The sequence below is a fragment of the Mastomys coucha genome, unplaced genomic scaffold (genome assembly GCF_008632895.1).
Source record: "Mastomys coucha isolate ucsf_1 unplaced genomic scaffold, UCSF_Mcou_1 pScaffold16, whole genome shotgun sequence".
NCBI lineage: Eukaryota > Metazoa > Chordata > Mammalia > Rodentia > Muridae > Mastomys > Mastomys coucha.
In genome coordinates, this window is record NW_022196898.1 from 70,656,655 (window position 1) to 70,672,306 (window position 15,652).

At 41.4% G+C, this 15,652-nt stretch overlaps 1 protein-coding gene across 3 annotated transcripts in view; it reads right to left on the minus strand.

Annotated features, from left to right (window-relative positions):
- Usp53 (ubiquitin specific peptidase 53) overlaps positions 1–14,438 on the minus strand; it is a 58,423-nt gene extending 43,985 nt beyond the window's left edge. The window contains exons 1-2 of one of the 3 annotated variants that reach the window (XM_031375343.1): positions 14,273–14,375; positions 10,792–10,886 (exon numbers count right to left, since the gene is read on the minus strand). The gene's annotated coding sequence lies outside the window, so the exon portion shown is untranslated. Of the gene's footprint in view, positions 1–10,791; positions 10,887–13,831; positions 14,193–14,272 lie in introns of those variants that run through there. The other 2 variants (XM_031375342.1, XM_031375344.1) reach the window with 2 other exon arrangements.
- Between the last annotated feature and the right edge of the window lie 1,214 nt (positions 14,439–15,652).

Genomic DNA, 15,652 nt, shown 5'->3' on the forward strand with positions numbered 1-15,652 from the left:
AATCACTACCTATGCCAACACTGCAATGTTCAGTGAAGGATAAAAGAAAAATACTGTCTGAAAAAAATACATTAAATCTGAGGTGGTATTGTTTTTGTCAACAATAAATCATTATATTAAATAAATTGATGGTCTATAAACAGGCTGTCTTTTTCAAGACAGTTAGATTTTATACAAATTGAACTAGTTCCTAAGGGAACTAGACCAAATAAAAATCCTGAGTGAGATATTCCATTTTTTTTGCAAATGTGTGCTCCTGTTTTAATGGAATTTAAATGTTCAACTGCTAAACTAAAAACAAGTACTCACTCACTATCAATATTTTGTTTAATCAACTAAATTTCCTTCTTGCACTCTTTCATTTAACAAATACTTACAAGTACCAAACACTGAACTAGCACAATGAGGAACGCTCACATAAAGCTTCACAGTTTGATAACATAATAAATAACTAGAAGATTATGTACTAATGTTATGTATTAATGAGGGAAGGGGAAGGATGCAGGATGGCACGACAGCGGAGAAGGACTCACTAAGAAGCCTATATCACAGCAAGATTTGAAAGAGGTAAAGCCACCTGAGGGGAAGAAGCCCAGTTAGTGTGAACAGCAACTTCAGGTACTAAGTCTGGACCATATCTGGTATCATGGAGGAACACAAAGAAGCCCAGTGTGGCAGCAGAAACGCTAAGGAAGAAAGCATGTGCAAAGGGATGCTAGGCAAAAGGGATGCTAGGCGCATAGGGTCTTAACAAATGCCTTGGTAAAGTTAGGTGAAAGTCACTGCATTCTATCTTCACAGACATAAAAGATGAGAGATTAGGTCAGTCTACCACTACTGATCAAATACCCACGGAAACAAAGCACTAAAGATGAAAGCCATCAGTCTCTAAAGAATCAGTCAACAGACCTTGTTTCCAGGCCAGCTTATCAGCTGCCTGGTCTCAGATAAATTCTTCCCATCCCAGAGTCAAGGACTGCTCACCTCATACATGAGGTAACAATAACTGACCTGCTTAATGAAGTAGATCTTTTTAAAATTACAAAGTATGTTAGCTGTTTCTTCTATTTGACTCCATAATTTGCAACCTCCTCTTAAAGAGATATAAATAACCCTAAAATGCATCTATACATTAAGTTTATAATAAATCCATCCATGTTTGTATAACATTAAGGGCGTTCTTTATTGGTAGCTCTTTATGTGGTGACTGAATGAGAACGGTCCTCATAGCCTCACATGTCTGAATTCTTTGGTCACCAGTTGGTACAACTGTTTGGGAAAGAGGAGGAGGAGTGGACTTGCTGAAAGAGATATCACAGGGGATGGTGGGCTTTGAGGTTTCAAAAGCCCATGCCCGTTGCAAGATTTTCCCTGTCCAATCACATTAGGGCAGCAAGAGGCCTAAGATTGGACAGGGAAAAGGGAGGCAGAGCTAGGAGTGAGGGAGACTGGGAGCATTTCAGGAGAGAGGGGAAGGAGAATGAAGGCCTACATGATAATTTCATAAGCTTAGCATAATTGGGATAAAGCTATCATTATCAATCGGCTCTGAAATTATTGTATTGGCATCTTGTAAATTGTGATTTTATTGATACATAAATCTAATTGGTTAACTATAAGCTTAAGAGTTTTCATTTTACTGGGTCACTGGGTATTGTGATTTTTAACCACGGGGTTGGTGGTTCAGTTTCGTTACTAGAATGTGTGACTGCCGATCACAGGGGATTATAGCAAAGAGGGAACTAGTGGCTTCAGGGACAAGCAAACGAGAGCTGGGAACACAGTGGGCGCGGCAGACAGCTAGCTGGAGAGAGTAACTCGGTGAGAATACGCCGGTGCCAGCATTAGCGTGGGAATGTGCCAGCTCATTTTTTTTAATAATTCCTGCAACACATACCATCCCCAATTAGCTTTCTCTGCCTCATGCTAATGGATCAAGATTTGCCCTCTCTTAGCTGCTGCTTCCCACCATGATACTGATGAACTCCTATCCCTCTAGAACTGTACGCCCCAAATAAATCTTTCCTTCTAAAAGCTGCATGGGTCATGGTATTTTATCTCAGCAATAGGAAAGTAACTAGTAACTAGCAAATTTCTATTTTTATTTTAAAACTTTATTTGTGTGTGAATGTGGGCATTCACAAAGCATACCAGCACAGCGGTCAGGGTCATCCTCTGGTTTTGGTCTCTACTTTCTACCTTGTTCAAAACAAAGTCTCTTCACTGGTTTTCTGCTATGTACGTCAGACTAGCTGGCCTGTGAGCTCCTGGGAATTCCCTGTCTCTGCTTCTCAGCTCTCTGTAGAAATGCTAGGATTAAACACTTGTGCTCTATGTTCAACTTTTATGAGAGTTCTGGAGATTCAAACTTAGGTCTTCACACTTGCACAGAAAGCACTTTCATCACTAAGCCATCCCCCAGCCCATAAATCCCTATTTTTTTAAATAGAATGTTCTTTTAAAATTATATTCTTTCAACAAAATTTAATTGTCACTAATTCCACACCATGAAATAAAATATGTGAAACAATGATTTCCTTTTAAGAACTCAAGTTTGTGAGGAGCAATGACAGATACTTTAAAATACTGTGCCTCCCATTTCTACACAGGATGTCAGACAAGTATGTGTTCTTGATTCCTTTCCTCTAACCCTGTTTCTCTACACATGGGTTGGGACCCCTTTTGGGGGGGGGGGGCTGTCAAATGACCCTTTCACAGGAATTACCTGAGACCAACAGAAAACAGATAAAAAAAGTTAGTCAGTCTACTGAAAATCAGAGAAAGCCTGGGGATACCAAAAGTGACTGGCTCCTACAGAAGGAAGGAGAGACAGCAGCTAAGAGATGGAGAGCCAAATATTACAGACCAAGAAAGACATTTATAGTTGTAACCTTTCCATTCCAGAGAACTCTAAATCCACACAGTACAAAGACAGGAAAGAACAGCTACCAGGTGCCATCTGAGGGGGAGAGGAGATTTACACCAAATCTGTATTAGGAAGGCCAGTTTGGGAAATGGAAGTGAAAACAGGCATGACCTCTGTCCCTGTCCTCACCCCCATTACATGGATTACTTTACATTACTGTTCCTGTAAGCAGGCAATACGTTCCCTTTAAAGGAGAAATGGTTCAGCAGTGAGCTCTCTGCCAAGAGGACCAGGGCTCAATTCCTAGCACCCAATGGCAGCTCACAGTTGTCTTTAACTATAGTTCCAGGAGTGTGACAACCTAGCACATGCAGCAAATACCAGTGTACATAAAATAAAGATAAGTAAAATCATTGATAAGAATTATTTTTTTAAAAAGTTCCTTATAGGAATAAATTCTCAGACTTCATCACTGAAGTGCCCCACCTCCTCTCTATTCTCTGAAACCAGCACACACACATATTAGAGCTGCCACCTTGCTCCACTTTCCCACAATCAGGACTAACTTATGACTCCTCAGGTAAATATAATTGGAGTCTTAGAAAATGTGAACACAAGGCTGGAGAGATGGCTCAGTAGTTAAGAGCACTTTCAGAGGTCAAGAGTTCAATTTCCAGCAACCACATGGTGGCTCACAACCATCTGTAATGGTATCCAATGCCCTCTTCTGGTGTGTCTGAAGACAGCTACAGAGTACTATATAAATACAATAAATAATTCTTTAAGAAAAAAAGAAAAAAGAAAATGTGAACACAGAGAGAATGCAGGCCCCTGAGATGGCTCACAGGTTAAAGGTACTTGCCAACAAGTCTGGCAGTCCAAGGTTGATCCTTGGAATAAAGACACCAATTCCCATGTAAGTTGTCCTCTATTGGCCACATACGTGCTGAGATGTCCACATAAAGCAATCTCATGCTCACTTGCTATAAATAAATAAGTAAACAAGATAAATAAAAAAGAACCAAAAAGAGATAATGAACTAAGCCCTCCATAACACAGGAAATGAAAGAGCAGAGCAAAGACAAATAGCATAGTACTGGGTACTTGACAATAATGTGTACAACAAAAACAAAAAGTGGAAAAGAAAATATTTGTGAGCAGTAAGTTGAGGTTATACCCATAGACTGATTCATCTCTTAAGGCCCATCAGCTTCAATTCTGCAGCAGATAGGATTAACACAGAGGTCTACAACTGGTACAAGGTACAGAAAATCAGAGACCACATGCTAAGCCTAAATGGAACAGATATACTGTACCCCATCTTCCAGAGGCTTAGGAATCAATGTACAAGAGGCAGAAAAGTATAAGAACCAGAGGCAGTCTATGACCTAAAGGAAACAGTGTGTTCTGGACACTACAGAGAAGCTACACATATGAACTCACAGTACTCGAGACAACCCACACAAGACCTCTGCAAGCTCAAGCCATACCAAATCTGAAATGGAGATTACAGTTGGACAGGAAACCCCAGCCTTAGCGGAGGAGCCCTAGCTGAGAAAACTGATGGCTTCTAGGAGAGTCAGTGTCTACCCCTGGTGAGTAGATCACACTCCAAAGGAAGGCCACACATCCAAGAATACTAGGGCAACACAAATCTGTCTTGATGAGTTTAAAAGCAACACAATGTAGGATGGATAGGGAAGGCACTGGGTCTAGAAAGAATTGAGTTGGGTAGGGTATTGTATAAAACTTTCATAGTACTACTAAAAATATTCCTAAGTTCTCATACAAAGCACTAAAAAAGCAATACAAACACACCCACACACTCACACACCCATAAACACTATTTAAAAGAGGAATGAATGTACTCAAACTCTATCAATGATTCTTAGAAAGAAAAAATAAATACCTCTAGAAAGAGGTAAGAATTTCAGAACTCAACTTGAGAAGTGAAACAAGCAAGCAAAATGGATGACGTAAAGTCCAAATATAACGTGAAGACAAAGGGAGTAGAACAGAAACTGTCAGGTGAAAGGACGGATAAAACTCAGTTTCCGCAAAAGCTATCACATTAGACAAATCTTCACAGAGCTGATTAAAGAAAAGGGAGATATAAAACCGATAGAACTGATATAGGAGAAAAGACCATATGGAAGCAGTGAAAACATTTTCTAAAAAAAAAAAAATGCTAAAAATCTAAAGGTCCAGAGGACTACACAGGAAAATACAGTCCTAAAAGTAATTCAAGCAAAGGTATAAACAAAAAGACTAAGTAGTTGAGGGGAAAACAGAAAACACATAAGCATTCTCCCACTGACAGTGGCACCAGAATGGGACAAAAGTCAAACATTACCCACTTTTCAAAGAACTATTATTTTCCAATATTAAATTATCACAGGCTACAGAGAAAATAAACTACAAAATAGCCCCAAATGAAGGGGACATAATCTTCATATCCAAGCATGCTAAGCCTCAGACCCTAAGACTACAGCTTCTAAAAATGTGTAAACAAAAGTGTGTCAGAAGAACAAAAAGTAGAGCTTATTTCAATGGGAGTCTATATTTATGCTTTCGAAAGCACTAGGGAGGCTATGTTGAAAAGAGGTGACACTGTTCATAATAGCCAAAATTGGAAATAATCCAAATTCCATTGACTGATGGATAGATGGATAAACAAAATGTGGTGTGGCCATACAATGGAACATCAATCACAACAAGAAATGAACTACTGGTAACACACTACAGGGATGGACAGCGAGGAAGAGCTAAGTGAAAGAAAGACTTGGAAGGTTGCATATTGTTCACACAGTACAAAGGGTTGTTGAGGACTCGAGAAGTAAGGTCTGGGGGTGGAGGTCAGGTTTTGAAAGGGTGGCAGCTAAGGTGGACAAGGTTGTTTTTCTTTTTTCTTGGTGATAAAATACTTTAAAATCATAGTGATGGATGTACACTTGTGTGAGTAACTAAGAACTACTGGCATGTACTTTAATTATTTTTTTGTTTTGTTTTGTTTTTTGAGACAGGGTTTCTCTGAGTAGCCCTGGCTGTCCTAGAACTCACTCTGTAGACCAGGCTAGCCTTGAACTCAGAAATCTGCCTGCCTCTGCCTCCCAAGAGCTGGGATTAAAGGCAGTGCCACCACCGCCTGGCTTGGGCATGTACTTTAAATAGGGAATTAGACCATACATGACTTAAACTTCAAAAAAAAAAAAAAACAACCTACAATGGCAGTCTGGCTTCGCTGGTCTGTTTGGAAGGCTTCAAGAGCTCGGAGGCTTCTTCCCCTCTCGCTTAGTGGAGTGAGAATGCACTAAGCTACAGACAATGTGACGTATCACAAATGTTTATTGCCTTCTGGAAGGCTAGAATTTTGGTACAGTCTCAGTAAGAAAGACTATGTAACCATCCTCCAACAAAAGATGTACACACAGTCTCTAGTGGGCTTCCTGGCCGACAACATTTTCACATCACCCTTAAGTCTCTACTGGAGGAAGGAGAGTCCTGCATAAGCTCACTGGCAGGAGGCCCTGAAACCTCACCTTAACTGTGCATACTTTGCTTTATATTTTCTCACTGCAAGCAGACTACAATGAATAAGACTATACACATAAGTCCTGAGATCTACTCTGAAATATTGAAGAGTGCTCTTCAGTATCTTCAATTCAGAGGCAAAATGATGCAGCAGTTAAGAGCCACCAACCTCACAAAAAATTTAAAAGTAGTATTGTTGGTGGGTTAAAAGGGAAATGGTACTTTCTTTTATTGTTGATTAGTTAAAAATGCGCGCGCGCGCGCACACACACACACACACACACACACACACACCCTTCAAACCCAAGACTGAGAGCTGAACACTGCAGAATAAAAGCATTACTTTGTCTATGTGTATTGGGTTCCAGCAATAAATCATGAAGGACACAAAGCATGCACCATTAGCAGCGATGCACTAGCCAAACAAGGTATTTGCAGAGGCTCTGCATCCATTCTCAACATGAGGCGGTCTTTCATTATGAGAGGTGGGGTTTGTTTACCCTCCACATCTCCAGTTCTCTAACCTTCTCCCACCTTCTCAGTATGGTACTCAGTATGATACAAGTCCTTGTCTGTCCTATATATACCCTTGCCTCCTGCTGACCACTTTCTTATGGTGAGTGTAGATCCAATGTATCTGACTTGCTCAAGCCTCACACTATGAAAGGACAGAGCAGCTAAGTAGCATACCCACTTCTCAGCTGTGTGACTCTCTGGAACTTTTGTGGCAGGCTGCTCCCAAAACCCGGGAGGAACTCTGTGGGACACACCACTAGATAGAATCCTGGACTACACTCAAGGTTTGAATACACAGGTCCTCCTCCTCTTGTTCCTCAGGCACCTCTCCCTCCTGCTGGCCCAGCCCTCTGTCTGAGTCTAAAAATGACAAACTGCTTCTATTACTCCACGAGCTTTGTTGAGATGCCTCCTTTGTCTCACTGCCTAAACACACCTGACTTCCTTCCCACTTAAGAGCTCTAGGAGAGAAGGGCTATCCCAAACTGAACGCAATTTGAGCAAGGGCCACTGGGGTATTGCTCTAAGTAACTTTCAAGAGAGAGGACAGTTAATCACACACAGGTCCTGGATGCTTAGGCACTAGGTTGTATGCCATCATGAAAAATGCATAAGAACCCATGACCCAAATCGCCTAAAGCCCTGTCAGGGCAGGGCTTGTTTACAGCCACTCTCCAGAGAGACCTTGGAATCAAATTAAAGGAAAAAAAAAGTAACAGTGTTTTTATGTAACAATGATCCCATTTGGTGTAAAGCAATTAAGTGTGGGAACATGTATGTTTTATATGAACATCCAAACAATTTCTTTTGTATTTGAAACAAGGCTGCTCAACCAACCTTCTGACAAGGAGGGAAAAACCTGTGCCAAAAGTAACTGTGAATTGTACTAGTCACATTTATATAACTTATAAAGTTATCTATGTACATTTGTTCACAATGCAAAAGGATATGCAAGGAAACAAAACCTAAAGAAATTTAATGCAGTACTGTTAGAGTCATGCAAGAGTAAAGGGTATTGCTCTAAATTCAGTAGCAAACTATCATAGGAATATCAAACTATTGTAGGAATTAGAAGTAAACAACAAACCAACTTTAAATTTTAAAAAAAAATGTAAGATTAATATATAGAACTCAATGACAAAGCAATACATGTCAAGCTTAAAAGAAGCTGCTAAAATTTAAAGATCTGGATACAACAGAAAACAAGATTGAATACAAATCACTACAAATCAAAGGACTGAAAAAAAAATAAGAAAATCCTCTTCAAATAGAAATGAGAGACAGAGAATACACAGAATACACAGAGAACTACTGAAGGCTAAAACCAAGACAAGTTACACAAGCAGAAAATACGCTAAGACTACAAATCAACAGCCAGAGAAGACTAAATGGCTAGCAAACACTTCAACCTTGGAATATACAGCTAAAACCTAATAGTATATACCCGTTAGACTGGCAAACGTCACAGCATAACTATGCTGCTACTTGAGGTAAGTGGCTATTTATAATAGATGGGTGCTCAGTGACAGACTGCTGGGTGGGTAAGTGAGCTTAGTGCATGAGAGCAGTAGATCAAAAGGCTGGTCCAGCAATGTGTGAGAAATCCTATGGTCCTGGGTAAGAGCAGCAGATGTCACAGTGATAAGGGGAAGAATACAGGAACCCTTCAGATGAATCAAAAGTGAAGGTGCTCACATTGCCCTGCTTTTCTACCTCCAGGTCCAACAGCTGAGCAGCAATAAACAAGGCAAACTACAGGGACTCTAAACCTAAAAGACCTAAGGCTGGGCTAGCCATTAACTCTTACCTTGTATTATTCTTAATGTTATTATGCACACTACTATAGATTTCTTACTCTATTTTTCTCTTCTGCTTATACTGTGGTCAGTCTTAGTTTTCAATAAGATAAAAATTTAACAGTTTGGGAGATACTAGTATCAATTTATTTTCACTATCTGTATTTTTATATTCAGGATTTAAAAACTAGCCTGCTTTTCAGAGTCATGGTTATTCAACAAAATTCATTCCTCTAATGTACAGCTGAATGAGTTCTGACTGCAATCACGACCACAGCCAACTGTCTCCAACCCCCAAAAGCTCTCAAGCCTCTTCATCGTCATAACCTTTTCTCTTCAGTATAGAGAGAAGTAGAATAATAATATGCACACATACACGTACACATAGTCACATACTTTACAACCCTACCTGTCTAAAACCTGAAGATAGGCAAGACAGAATCCACTGGTGGCATCTATGTTTTCTGACACAGAACATGACAGCTTTTTTTTTTTTTTTGGTTGGACCAATCTAATGACAGAAGCCTTTAAAAGCAATGGAAGCTTTCTTCAGCTGGTAGGAGGTAGGGTGAAGGTAGAGTAAAAAGGAAATGGAGCCCACATGAGGAGTGTGGGGAGCTTTTAGGAACAGAGAATTGAGCTTTTAGTCCTACAAGGAAAAGAATCTGCCTGTTAGCAGATTCCTCCCTGAGGACTCTGCCAGCCAGAAACCTACCCACCATTTGACACTCTGACCTCAGCCTTGGGAAACCAATGACAAGAGACCTTGTTGAGCCCATCTGGGTTGGCTCCCTAAAATTGTGAAACTATAAAACAATTAAAAGGAATTATTTTAAGTTGCTAAACTTGTAATTTGTTACACCTTAACAGAGAACTATGATACCCAACTAAAACAAACATGTATCTGCTTTTGTTCCCAGAATTTCAATTTTCTAGAATTTCACACAAATGAAATCATATGTTTATTTCTCTTGGAAGAATGCTTTTGAGTTTCATCAACTTACTGCACAACTCAGCAGGTTGTGTGTTGTGAAGTAACACACCCAAATTTATATTTCTGTAATGTTTCCAACTTATAGTTATTATAAATAAACATGAACATTTGAGTACAACTCTTTCTGCAGTCTGGGTTTTCCCCCCATTTCTCTTGGGAATATATTGAGTAGGATTACTGGGATGAATGACTGCTTATGTTTCACTGTATTAATATATATATATTTATATATATTAATATATATACATATATATGCATATATATATTAATATATATAAAATCAAATGCATTGTAAGCTTTCAAACACTTGCATTTGAGAGCTCTAGCTTCCGCTGCACCAGGTCTTCAAGAACAATTGTTGCCTCGCTCTCTCTTATTTGGTGATGCTGTGTTTGGTGATGCTGTGGTCCGTATTGTTGTTGTGTGGCAGAAACACACATTTCGAGAGCTAGTTACTCAGCAGCTCTTCACATGCTTAGGTGCCTTCATACCTCTCAGGAAGGCAATCACATTCAAGGGGCTGGAAAGATGGCTCAGTGGTTAAGAACACTGACTGCTCTTCCAGAGGTCCTGAGTTCAATTCCCAGCAACCACATGATGGCTCACAACCATCTGTAATGGAATCCAATGCTCTCTTCTGGTGTGTCTGAAGACAGCAAGTGTACTAAATAAATCTTACCTTCCCAACTTCCCTTAGCACTTTTTACCTTCTAAAACACTATGTAGTAGACCTATTGTATTGCATGTCTTGTTTACTATCTCCTCCCCTCAATTCTCTGGAAATATAAAGCAAATCCCAAGCATCTTCTTTATTTATTGGATGAATCTGAGAAGGAAAGGTAAAATTCTAAGTAGCAAGTATTCCTAACAAAGAATACCTATAATAGTCCATCCTTTTGACATTAAAATATTATGCTGTCATCTACAAACATGTCCAGTTGTACTCACAGCTAGCCTGGGACCAGCCAGAGAAAGTAATAAGGGGCATCTTGCTATTGCTCATGCCTCTAGTCCCTGAAATGCTCCCAGTTTGCCTTAGCATCTCCTGTCTGCTCAGTTGTCATCTTAATCTTAACGTGATGGCTTACCTACTTTCAGATTCCCTTAGTTATACTGTCTTTGGTCTACAGCAACACGGTGCAGCTCTTCTGATATAACTCAGGATGAAGCAAGCCACCATCCTCTGTCAAATCAGAATCGATATCATCAGTGTGGTATGGGTGGAAATTGATGGGAGAAAGGGAAGAGAAGTAGAATCTTACAAAAGGGATAGTGTAAGAGAAAGAAGCCAGTCTACCACCCTTTCACCTTTGGGAATTCAATGTAGGGGTGACGGTCATGGTTCAGAAGAGCCAGAAGTGAAGCTTAGAGGAGAAAGAATTCACAGCTGGGAGTGGCTGCTCATTCCTACTAACCCAGCACTGAGGCTAAAGCAGTGGGTTTGAGGCCAGCTTAGGCTACATGGCCAATTCCAGAGCATACTGAATTACACAAATTTTTTTTCTCAAAAAGTGACCCCCCTAAAAAGGAAACTTTCTGACATGATTATTTAACACTTTATTAATATTTGAATCTCTAGTATCTAGTACACAGAATATGTCAGAAAACGTTTACTGAGAAAAACCTGCTAACCCAGAAAAACTCAAATGCTAAGTTAGAAACAGTATTTCTTAGGGCTAGAGATGGCTGAGGAGTTAAGAACAAGTTGTTACTTTCCCAGAGGATCCACATTTGAGTCCCAGCACCCTCAGAGCAGTTCAGAATTGTCTGTAACTCCAGTCTCATGATTTGCTCCTGGCCTCTGTGGGCCATACACATGTTGCAGACATATAGGCAAAATATCCATCCAACAGAAAAAAAAAACACCTCCAACAATGTTACTTAAAACTTTCACCACCTTTAATTCTTTTTTTACTGTTCCATATGATAAACTTCATACTATCACGAAGATGTCATGCTATCTCAGGTTAACTAACTTTATCTACTACTGTAATTAAAGATGGGGCTGAGGTTCTCATAGCTCTGTGGTCACAGCACTGGCCTACTATGGGCAAGGCCCATGACCTAGTTCAATGACCAGCATCAAAGAACAAAACAACAAAACACACACACACACACATTAGCACACGCAAAGCTTTGAAGGGAGGATAGTGAATGTTTACATAAAATTTTACTTTCCAGATTACAAATATGAATACATGAGGCAATTTGAGCCCCATGGACTCTTCTTGTGGCCTAATATAGGCTCCCCTGATAGCATTTTTTAAAAAGGAAAATGTTACCAAAAAATCAGTCACACAGAAAACCAATTATATTAAAATGTAATTCTAAGCCTTATATAGTACACCTATAATCTCAGTGCTTGGGAAACTGAAGGAGGAGGATCGTAAACTGGAGGCTGACCTAGGCTACACAGGAAGACAACCAAGTACATAAATAGCAAAATTACAGGCAAACACTACATTTCTGATCAAGGAATTGGTATACGGAAAAGAATAGTACAAATACGTGTGTGTCTGTGTGTGATTTTTATTAAAAAAAAAAAAAAACAAACTCAATAACTTGCCAAGATTAGAGTGGTACATAAAGTTATTTAAAATTCCAAGAACTTGTAAGGATTTTTTTATGTATGATAGAGTAGCTATACCTATTTCTTGTTCCTATTATACATATACATTGTAAATGAGCACTTGAATAATCACTGCAACACAAAGTTAATAATCTACCATACCAATACTACACCTGCATCATCACTAATTTCTACCCTGCTTTTCCAGGATGACACGAATCAGCACATGTGCATCCTTAACACAAAATCTCAGGAAGAGCACTGTGTTCAACATGTTTGCATGTGCAGCACAGAAGCTACCAAGCTTCCTGCACATTGTCATTAGGGTCTATAATTAGATCATACCTTATAGTTACAGCTGTGAAAGAACAAGTCTGCTTAGTACTTTAGTAACTCACCTTTGCCAGCTAACTTAAACGACCACTGTACGGAGATAAGCCCTATTTTCAGAAAGCTGTAGAGTCAAGCAACCTCCTTGATTCATTCCTTCTACAACTAGAGTTCCAACACAATGGAGCAACTGAAGTCACCATCTATAAGTGCACACCACCCCTTAAAACAGATCACGTTTCTTTTCATTTTTAAACTTTATCCTGTTAAAACAAACTTCCAAGCCAGTGTACACCAAAACTGCATTTCTCGACACTACACAGTGAATAAACTTTTGAAAATAAACAATATAAAAAATATCTTGAATTAGAGTACACAGTGAAACTGTAGGTGCATTGTGTTTGTGTGTGTGTGGGGGGGTGCTTTCTTACTAAAGGGCAAGAATAAGTAGAAAATGTGTACTACCACTAAAATGGCAAACTTTTATTTAAAAAAAAAAGTGGCATCTGCATCTTTTAAAGAAAATAGTAATGAACTGTTAGTGTCAAGTACCATGAGTTTGACAGACAACTTTATGAATTGAAAAAAATTCCAAGGAAAAAGTTTGCTTAGGGGTCTCTTGATTTTTACCTTTGGGAAAAATACTTAACTACCATTGACTCGATTTACAAACTAAATAAATTACTTTCATAAGTTTATAGCCACAAACATGAACCTAGACAAGTTGTCCAAAAGAGCTCATTTTAAAAGTCTCTAAAAGATAAGTCAAAAACCTTATTTTTCATACAGCTCTCACCCGCAGAAAACCTATTAGGAATTCTTCTGACAACAGCAGATGAATCACACATTACTTTTGAAGACCTTTTCTTCACTATTTTTTCCTTTTCTCTTTAACAGAATAGGATGAAGGATTTCTGTCTCGACCATCATCGACACAGAATTGAAAAGCACAGAAAATAAAACTGGCAAGTTATCAAAGTCACCAATCCATTCTATCAGAACTTTAGTGTCGGCACTTGGCTACACCTTTTAAAGGTGAAAAATCAGTGAGCCTTTTCTTAAACGCTCCAGGGCTCATCACAAAGAACTTAAAAGTTTACAGCCAATGCACCTCAAAAGTAGCCTTGGAAAGAATATGCTTCCAGCCACGGGAGAGACTGCAAGCAGATAAGGACATGTGCGGTACGTTTTGCAAGCATTTCTCAGGATCTGCGCGGAGAAAAACAAACCTCTTGGAGAATAACAAAACCCCAAACAAGGCTCAGATGGCAGGGCTTCAGATCCTCCCGGTTACACCTGTGCAGACATTTCCTGTTCCCCCGCGCCGCTGGCAAGGAGTTTGGTAATTGTACCGTAAACCGCCGTTTAGAAGCTAAACATTAACTCTGTGCGTCTGTCCAGCTACCGAGCGAGAAACCACCAACCCAAGATTCTATCACATCCAATCCAGTCGGCTCGGCCAAGGGGGGGGAAGCCGATCACGCTGGAGCCGAGCTGAGTGCTCGGGCGGCTGTGGGGCTGCACCCAGAGCCGCAGGAGCCTGGCCAGCGCATCCCGACCCGGCCGGATCCCGCCCTCAGCCTGCGGCCACCCGGGTTAGCGCGCCCGGGGCCAGGCCGTGGGGACGAGAGTCCTCCGCCCTCTGCCCAGAGGGGGCTCCCGAGACTCACCCCAAGCTCTACCTCCCGGCGCCGTAGCCTTCCAGTCCCACTGGCCCGGCTCCGCCTCGCGCCGACACCCACGACGTCGTGACAGCCGAACCGACACGCACCCCAGACGGACGGCCACACCACCGCTTTCAGTCGCCAGACCCGCGCAGAGCGTGCGCGCGCACCCAAGACCCAGGGGCCGGTCTGGGCAGCTACACCTGCGATCAACAGGTCTCTGGACCCCGCCCTCCTCTCGCGTCACTATGCTCCGCCCCTCGCGGCGGAGCCCCGCCTCCTCGTCCTGCCCCCGCCCCCGCACGTGAGTTCCCGGCTTTCCTGCGGGTGATGCTCGCTTTCCGCGGGCTTCGGGAGAGAGGCGCGAGATCCCGCGAGAGCAGGACGCTCTCGGGCTGCTCCCGACGCGGGGGTGGCGCGCGGCCGGGGCTGGGAAGGCAGGAGGTGGCGGATCCACCAGCCGCGTCGTGGGCTGGGGGACTGCGACTGATTTTTTTTTTTTACCGCAGTCACGGTCGTCCTGCTGTGCTCCGCGTTGGTTTGCGGCTTTGCGGGCTGAGTGCGGGTGCGCCAGCCTCTGAATCGAAGTTCTGTGGGTTCAGCCATTGCTGGGTCGGCACCCCAGCGGTTCCCATGGGCAGTCGGTACGGTTGGTTTGCAGTTGAATGGTGTCTTGGGCGTGGAAGTTGTTTCCCCTAACTGGGGTTTTCGTGACCACTAATAAAATGGACGCCTTAATAATCGTGCCGACCCAGTTAGTACTTGTCAGGAATTTTTGGCAGCATCGTCCCCGCATTTTTGGAACGGGTTGAGTTGCGAGCTGCTTGCCCAGAACCAGACAGACTAACCTTCGTCTGAAAAACTTATATTTGAGATGATAGTTAAAAGGAAAAACAAAACAAAGAAAAGAAAAAACCTGGCTGGCGGTTAAGACGTCTCAAAAAAAAAAGTGGATGTAGGTTTGGAAGACGTTTCCAACGCTGGCATGAGTAGAGAGCATAGTGATAAAAGTGGACTTAGATAAACTCAAAGGTGACTCTCAGCTTTACCTGAAGAAATCGCATGAGGGGAGCCCTAGAAGTTGATTGGTGACATGCAGTGAGGTTATTGTGCTTGAGACTGGATCACCGAGGATTTATTATTTACCACATAAAAAGTAACATGAAGCTATAGACGCTGTCCTCAACATTAAAATCTGGAGTGGATGGAGCCGGTGAAACCAGCTCTTGGGAGTTTAAAGTAATTGGCTTCATACTATTTCCTCCTGTTTCTGCAGCTACCTCTCTAATGCACTTTAAACGTTTTTCAACCCCCTGTGGACCCTTTATTCCACAGCTCTCTGTTTTGAGGTGCTGTTTAATATACCTTATGCCACCTCTTCCCCAC